Source organism: Triticum aestivum, chromosome 5A, assembly GCF_018294505.1.
Source record: "Triticum aestivum cultivar Chinese Spring chromosome 5A, IWGSC CS RefSeq v2.1, whole genome shotgun sequence".
In the NCBI taxonomy this organism is placed as follows: Eukaryota; Viridiplantae; Streptophyta; class Magnoliopsida; order Poales; family Poaceae; genus Triticum; species Triticum aestivum.
The window spans coordinates 488,531,626-488,540,825 of NC_057806.1; the positions used below are offsets into that span (position 1 = coordinate 488,531,626).

General features: G+C 41.9%; 1 long non-coding RNA gene across 3 annotated transcripts; it reads left to right on the forward strand.

Annotated features, from left to right (window-relative positions):
* The first annotated feature begins 5,516 nt into the window (after nucleotides 1-5,516).
* On the forward strand, nucleotides 5,517-8,700 carry LOC123107312 (uncharacterized). 3 transcript variants are annotated; one of them, XR_006451643.1, is made up of 4 exons: nucleotides 5,517-5,819; nucleotides 5,916-6,035; nucleotides 6,940-7,017; nucleotides 8,384-8,700. It is a non-coding gene; the product is annotated as an uncharacterized lncRNA (long non-coding RNA). The 3 variants fall into 3 exon arrangements; XR_006451642.1 differs by having other exon boundaries at nucleotides 5,936-6,035; nucleotides 6,930-7,017; XR_006451641.1 differs by having other exon boundaries at nucleotides 5,936-6,035.
* Nucleotides 8,701-9,200: the final 500 nt, after the last annotated feature.

Below are 9,200 nucleotides of genomic sequence, written 5' to 3' on the forward strand. Positions count from 1 at the left end.
ACTCCTTCAAAAACATGTCAAGGTGTGCGTTCTTTGAAAGTATCATCATACGTCTTGATCTATTTCTATAGATCTTGATGCCCAATATGTAAGCAGCTTTATCTAGGTCTTCCTTTGAAAATCACTCTTCAAACAACCATTTATGCTTTCCAGAAATTCTACATTATTTCGGATCAACAATATGTCATCCACATATACTTATCAGAAATGTTGTAGTGCTCCCACTCACTTTCTTGTAAATACAAGTTTCTAACAAACATTGTATAAACCTAAAAGCTTTGATCACTCCATCAAAACATATATTCCGATTCCGAGATGCTTGCTCTAGTCCATAGAAGGACTGCTGGAGCCAGCATACCTTTTAGCATCCTTAGGATCGACAAAACTTTGATTGTATCACATACAACTCTTTCTTACGAAAACTGGTAAGAAAACTTGTTTTTGACATCCATCTGTCAGATTTCATAATCGAAAAATACAGCTAATGCTAACATGATTCCGACGGACTTAAGCATCACTACGGGTGAGAAATTCTCATCGTAGTCAACTCCTTGAACTTGTGAAAAGACTCTTTCCCACAAGTCGAGCTTCATAGACAGTAACATTACCGCCCACGTCCGTCTTCTTCTTAAAGATCCATTTATCTCAATGGCTTGCCGATCATCGGGAAAGTCCACCAAAGTCCATACTTTGTTCTGATACATGGATCCTATCTCGGATTTCATGGCTTCTAACCATTTGTCGGAATACGGGCCCACCATCGCTTCTCCATAGCTCGTAGGTTCATTGTTGTCTAACAACATGATATCTAAGACAGGATTACCGTACCACTCAGGAGTAGCGCATATCCTGGTCGACCTACGAGGTTTGATAGCAACTTGATCCGAAGCTTCATGATCACTATCATTAACTTCTTCTCCAACAGACGTAGGCGCCACAGAAAACATCTTTCTGTGTTGCATCATTCTCTGGTTGAAACAAAGGTTTGACAACCTCATCAAGTTCTATCTTCCTCCCACTCAATTCTTTCGAGAGAAACTCCTTCTCGAGAAAGGACCCGTTCTTAGCGACAAACAATTTGCCCTCGGATCTGAGATAGAAGGTATACCCAACTATCACCTTTGGGTATTATATGAAGATGTGTTTGTCCGTTTTTGGGTTTGAGCTTCTCCGGCTGAAGCCTTAAGAATCACAGCCCCAAACATTAAGAAACGACAACTTTGGTTTCTTGCCAAACCAATGTTCATACGGCGTCGTCTCAACAGACTTATATGGTGTCCTATCTAAAGTGAATGCAGCTGTCTCTAATGCATAACCTCAAAATAATAGTGGTAGATCGGTAAGAGACATCATAGATCGCACCATCTCTCATAGTGTTCGATTACGACGTCCGCACACACCATTACCCTGTGGTGTTCCAGGTGGCTTCAACTGTGAAACAATTCCACAATGTCTTAAGTGTTTGCCAAACTCATAACTCAGAAATTCTCATTGATCAGATCGTAGGAATTTGATCTTCTTGTTATGATGATTCTTAACTCCACTCTGAAATCGCTTGAACTTTTCAAATGTTTCAGACTTGTGCTTCATTAAGTAAATATACCTATATCTACTCAAATCGTCAGTGAAGATGAGAAAATAGCGATATCCACTGCACGCTTCAATTCTCATTGGATCACACGCATCGGCATGTATGATTTCCAACAAGTCACTTGCCCGTTTCATTGTACCTGAAAACGGGGTCTTAGTCATCCTGCCCATGAGGCATGGCTCGCATGTGTCAAGCGATGCAAAATCAAGTGACTCCAAACATCCATCAATATGGAGTTTCTTCATGCATCTTACGCCAATATGACCTAAGCGGCAGTGCCACAAGAAAGTGGTACTATCATTATTAACTCTACATCTTTTGGCATGAACATGTGTATTACCACGACCGAGATTCCATGAACCATTCACATAGGGTGCATGACCATGGAAGGTATTATTCATGTAAACAGAATAACCATTATTCTCTAACTAAAATGAATAACCATATTGCAATGAACATGATCTAATCATATTCATGCTCAATGTAGACACCTGATAACATTTATCTAGGTTCAATACTAATCCCGAAGGCAGATGGAGCGTGCGATGGTGATCTCATCAACTTTGGAAACACTTCCAACACACATCGTCACCTCGCCCTTAGCCAGTCTCCGTTTAGTCCATAGCTTTTGCTTCAAGTCACCAATAATAGCAACTGAACCGGTATCCAATACCCCGGTGCTACCAGGAGTACTAGTGAGGTACACATTAATAACACGTATATACTTTGAAGTTGCCAGCCTTCTTATCTACCATGCATTTGGGGTAATTCCGCTACCAGTGACCATTCCCCTTACAATAGAAGCACTTAGTCTCGGGTTTGGGTTCAACCTTGGGTTCCTTCACTGGAGCGGCAACTGGTTTGCCATCCATGAAGTTTCCCTTCTAGCCCTTGCCCTTCTTGAAACCAGTGGTCTTATTAAACCATCAACACTTGATGCTCCTTCTTGATTTCTACCTTTTGCGGTCTTAAGCACCGCGAACAGCTCCGGGATCAACTCCATCCCTTGCATGTCATAGTTCATCATGAAGATCTAGTAGCTTAGTGATAGTGGCTAGAGAACTCTATAAATCACTATCTTATCCAGAAGTTTAACTCCCACTTGATTTAAGTGATTGTAGCACCCAGACATTCTGAGCACATGCTCACTAGCTGAGCTATTCTCCTCCATCTTGTTGGCAAAAGAACTTGTCAGAGGTCTCATACCTCTCAACACGGGCATGAGCCTGAAATACCAATTTCAGCTCTTGGAACATCTCATATGTCTTATGGCATTCAAAACGTCATTGGAATCCCGATTCTAAGCCGTAAAGTATGGTGCACTAAACTATCAAGTAGTCATCAGGATGTGTCTGTCAGGTGTTCACAACATCCACAGACAATGTTGTAGGGGTTTGCACAGCAAGCGGTGCATCAAAGACGTAAGACTTCTGTGTAGCAGTGAGGACACTCCTCGGACTATGGACCTAGTCCGCATCATTGCTTACAATGTCTTTCAACTTAATCTTTCTCTAGGAACATATTGAAACAGGGAGCTACAACGTGAGCTATTTATCTACAACATATTTGCGAAGACAATTTAGACTATGTTCATGATAATTGAGTTCATCTAATCAAATTATTTAATGAACTCCCACTCAGATAGACATCCCTCTAGTCATCTAAGTGAAACATGATTCGAGTCAACTAGGCCGTGTCCGATCATCATGTGAGACGGACTAGTCAACATCGGTGAACATCTTCATGTTGATCATATCTTCTATACGACTCATGCTCGACTTTTGGTCTTCCATGTTCCGAGGCCATGTATGTACATGCTAGGCTCGTCAAGTCAACCTAAGTGTATTGCGTGTGTAAATCTGGCTTACACCCGTTGTATTCGAACGTTAGAATCTATCACACCCAATCATCATGTGGTGCTTCGAAACAATGAACCTTCGCAACGGTGCATAGTTAGGGGGAACACTTTTCTTGAAATTTTAGTGAGGGATCATCTTATTTAAGCTACCGTCGTTCTAAGCAAATAAGATGTAAAACATGATAAACATCACATGCAATCAAATAGTGACATGATATGGCCAATATCATTTTGCTCCTTTTGATCTCCATCTTCGGGGCTCCATGATCATCGTTGTCACCGGCATGACACCATGATCTCCATCATCATGATCTCCATCATCGTGTCTTCTTGAAGTTGTCTCGTCATCTATTACTTCTACTACTATGGCTAACGCTTTAGCAATCGAGTAAAGTAATTACATGGCGTTTATGTTGACACGCAGGTCATAAATAAATTAAGACAACTCCTATGGCTCCTGCCGGTTGTCATACTCATCGACATGCAAGTCGTGATTCCTATTACAAGAACATGATCAATCTCATACATCACATATATCATTCATCACATCCTTTTGGCCATATCACATCACAAGGCATATGCTGCAAAAACAAGTTAGACGTCCTCTAATTGTTGTTGCAAGTTTTTATGTGGCCGCTATAGGTTTCTAGCAAGAACATTTCTTACCTACACGAAAACCACAATGTGATATGCCAATTTCTATTTACCCTTCATAAGGACCCTTTTCATCGAATCCAATCCGACTAAAGTGGGAGAGACAGACACCCGCTAGCCACCTTATGCAACTAGTGCATGTCAGTCGGTGAAACCAGTCTCACGTAAGAGTACGTGTAAGGTCGGTCCGGGCCGCTTCATCCCACGATGCCGCCGAATCAAGATAAGACTAGTAACGGCAAGTAAATTGACAAAATCGACGCCCACAACTGCTTTGTGTTCTACTCGTGCATAGAAACTACGCATAGACCTAGCTCATGATGCCACTGTTGGGGATCGTAGCAGAAATTTAAAATTTTCTACGCATCACCAAGATCAATCTATGGAGTAATCTAGCAACGAGGGGAAGGAGAGTGCATCTACATACCCTTGTAAATTGCTAAGTGGAAGCGTTCAAGTGAACGGGGTTGATGGAGTCGTACTCATCGTGATCCAAATCACCGATGATCCTAGCGCCGAACGGACGGCACCTCCGCGTTCAACACACGTACGGAACGGAGACGTCTCCCATGCCTTGATCCAGCAAGGAGGAGGGAGAGGTTGAGGAAGAGGGCTCCAACAGCAGCACGACGGCGTGGTGGTGGTGGAGCTGCAGTACTCCGGCAGGGCTTCGCCAAGCTCTTGCGGAGGAGGAAAGGTGTTGGGGAGGGGAGGGGTTGCGCCTTCGATGTGATCTGCAGCCCTCCCCTTGCCCCTCTATTTATAGGGGAAGGAGGAAGGTGGCCGGCCCCCTCTAGATGAGATCTAGAGGGGGGGCCAAGGGGAGGGGGCTTGCCCCTCAAGCAAGGGGGGCGTCCCCTTTAGGGTTCCTCCCCCAACCCTAGGCGCATGGGCCCAAGGGGGGGATGTGGCCAGCCCATGTAGGGCTGGTTCCCTTTCCTCTACAGCCCATTAGGCCCTCCGAGAGAGGTGGCCCCTCCCGGTGGACCCCCGGAAACCCTCCGGTGGCCCCGGTACAATACCGATATGCCCCCGAACCTTTCCGGTGACCGTATGCCAACTTCCTACATATAAATCTTCACCTCCGGACCATTCCGGAACTCCTCGTGACGTCCGGGATCTCATCCGGGACTCCGAACAACATTCGGTAATCACATACAAGTCTTCCTAACACTACAAGGAAACCCGCTATAAAGCAACATATATTCTACAACGTTTTGACTGTATGTTGCAAAATTCACAATAGATACGAATAATAAGTATTGTAGAATATGCATTGTATATTCCAACTGGCCACAACTAGCCCAACGCACTAACCTAGCCTATTGTCTAGCCCGGCCCAAGTTAGCTTTCACGATTAATCTAGGTCATTACCTTTCCCCAGCCTCCCTATTCCTCTCGATCCTATAGGATCCCACGCCGGCCGCCGCCCCTCGACCTACCTGCATCCTGGAGTGCCGCCCCTCACCAGTCACCACTCACGTACGATCCTCCGTCCTGGAAGGCCGCCCCTCAGGCCCTCACCACTCCCCCTGCGATCCTCCATCCCTGCGCGCCGTCGCTAGTCAACACTCCCCTGCGACCTGCTTCATGTCGTGCCGTCCCTCTCGTCACCGCTCCCCTTTGACGACCAACTGCATCTACTACCTCCGCACGAGGGCCTGCGGCTACGGGCAGAGTTACGACTACAACCACCCTCGCGATCGCGCTACCGTGGTGAGCTGGACCGCTTCTCTTCTCCCAATTTAATTTTCCCCATCTTGCTCTGCTTCACTTCAGTCTCGTTGGGAATTGCTACTTACGACATGCCAGTCCCTGATTATGACCGACAGGTTGAATAGATGGTTGGTGCGGAGGGGAGCTTCTAGCTGAAGCATCTTGCTGTGATTAAACTGATTTTAGTTATGGCTTAGGAGCCTGTCACAAGCCCATGTAAGTGAAACTTGATTATGCAGTCATTGGTTGCTGTCGTTGATTACGTGATTGATTGACTGATTGTATAATAGGCTTGTTGTCTTAGTCTCGTGGTTGATGTTGATGATTCAAGGTTCCACTTTCTGCTTACGTGCCAAGATGTAGGCCTGATCAGTCACTCCGTCATACAGTCATATTTCTATTGGAAACATCCTTTTTAAACCTTATTATAGCTGAAGTAGGTAGCAGTGTTCACATGTTCCAGTGAGTTGTTGTAGAAGTGAGAACTTTACGCAGAGTTGTTGTAGAAGTGAGAACATCCGAGTGATGTATCACGTCCATCTACTCAGGCCTGACTACCTGACCGCCGTAACTTAGATGTTTGTTAGTTCGTTACGCAATGGGCTCTCTTTCTTTCTAATCATATCTGCTCAGAGGTCTAATTGGTCGCATCACCGTGCCTCCACCCATGGTGTAAGTGCTAATTCTATTAAATTGCATCCATAACTGTAGCCTAATTAACTTGAACGTGTGATGCTTCAGTGTATGAGCTAGTTCATACATGTATGCAGGTGCATGATTAGTTTAATATCAGCATGGTGGCTATTTCTTTATACACAACAGTTAATATAATTATATACATATATAGTCCCACTAGTCTGTGTGATGCATGTGCAAAAGCATAAGCTCACAATATAAAAAGTATGATCGTCCTTATGTTTGGTAGATTTTTATATACCTTTCTTAATATTTTCAGGTACATCTTAATTATAATTGTTTGTGCAATTTGTAAAAATGATGTCACTATGTATCAGAAAACATATGTTGTTCTATTGTATTTGCCGCACATAAATTATCACGGTTTCTTTTCAGTTTCAAAGAAAACAAATGTTTACTTGAGCTAATTAGCAGTGTGTACCAGTGCAAGTATGTGGCATGCAAGCAGAGGAGAGGATGACCTTGACAATTACCAATTCTACCTTATAATTTATCTAACAAGGTCAGTTTCTTCATAGCTTGTTTTTCTAAATGTGAAAATATATGTGCTGCCGTTGAGGAAGGACAAACACAAATAATTATCTGTGGTAGTGGTAATTTAATAGGTCATGTATAAGGTTAGCCAAAATAATTTTATGACTTCGTTAATTAAGTTCTTAGCCACACACGCACATACGCATGCACATTAGCCCATTATTGTGATAGAGTTTGCTCATGTCGATTTCATCTCTCTTCTTTCTCCAGCAACTTCGCATATTATCCCATTATAGTGCTGAAGTTTTCTACCACGTGATAACAAAATTCAACTCCGTGACGTGTCCTTTGGTATATATTTATAGTAGGAATTTACAGGGTGTTGATAGTGTATACTTTAGTCAAAAGAAGAGATGTACATGGTAAAACATAGTGGATGACTCAGAGAAATCCTATCGTGTAAAATATTCGACATATTTGATATGTATCTAGAGTCGAATATCCAGTTGTATATATACAGTAAGATATTTGCTGTAAGTGTCACTAATACAAGCTAAATATTGTAAAATATTGGGCTTTGACATACAACATGAACCCCTTAAATTAAGTCGTGACGATCTTATATAATTTTTACATGTATAAATTTCTCATCGAGTGTGTTTTCACTATCAAATTTTACTCACAATTTGTTTTGGATGTTTCTTTTGGTTGATTGTATCATGACTTTGCAGTGACCAAGCGTTCTAATAACTGTATGCTGCAGCACCTCCTTTCTCCAACCTCATCAGTTGGGGAGACATCTGGCGTCGAAGCATACATTATTTCTCTCATATTTTTTTTCTTAAAGAGAAATAGCGTATCATTACTGATGTCAGATCTGAGCTAACAATTTCAGATCACCAGAGTACTTATTCCCAGTTAATAATGTGAAACACAAAAATGTTAGCCCATGCAAACGTTGACAACTAGTATGCATAGTGGAGTAACCTTAGTAGCTTTTTTACAATGTTGAAAAAAAATTCTGCCCGCTATGTTGCAATCGCTGGGAGGAGGATCATTGCATCATCGAAAACAATATAATTGTGAATTTCTGTTGTATGATGATAGGAACTTATACCGTAAACAAGATATTAACAAGCTAAGCTTTTGCAATTCATTCATGGTTACAACTGCAGTAATATTTGTTATTTTTATGCAGTGTGCAATGGTTTTAGAATCGACCAAATAACCATTGCGATTTCCTAGAGAAAGTACACAGTACTCACCTGGTGTAGATGAATTTCTGGAGTTTGCATATAGAGATATACTAGCAGATACAATGGCTAACATCCTTCTGTCACTACTTGCATCTTGTCAATGCATTGTGTGTTAACAATTCATTTTTTTGTCTGTAGATTCAAAGGATAAATGGATGATTATATGGGTGTGTGGCAAGTATACTGCAAAGATGATGATGATGATGATGATGATGTCCTGTTCAGGATGATGATGATGGATGCTTCAGTTTTGGTTAAGTTTCAGGGATGATGTTCTTGTTGGATGATGTTCCTCGGTTAACTTTTAGATTAGTTGTACAGATATTGATGGATGCTTTTAGTTTAAGTTCCTCTGTCAAGAAAATATTAGGATTATGCATCACATTAGGATGATGTTCCTTGTGTAATATCCACTATTGTAATCCAACATTTTTATCTAATATATGAGTTCTTCCTCCCATGAGTATATTCTTTTGTTTTTTCTTCACAAGTAGTACATAATTATCACCATTACGTGTAGGGTTAATTTAATTACGGGCAATATATTATTATATATATATAATAATAATAATAATATTCACATTATATAAGTATCAACACTTGAAATGTTGCAAATTCTTCATTGCCAAGCAATGGTATCCTGCTTCGTGTACATTAAGCACCAACGTATAAAAGTGTTGCGTGGATCTGTTTTATGTGTTGTAGTCCTGCAACGGTCCCTTTTACCAACGTTAGTATAAGCGTTGGAATTTGCGCTAGCAACACTAGATAAGGCTACGCATCCTAAACCGTTGGTAAAGACACTAACAACGCATATATGCACTTTTGGATACGGAAAGAGGCATTGCTATAGTGGGGGTCCTATTGTAGTGTAATAACCCTAGCGTCATCGAACCTTAAGTGTGTAGACCCTACGGGTTCGGGAACCATGCAGACATGACCGAGATAACTCTCC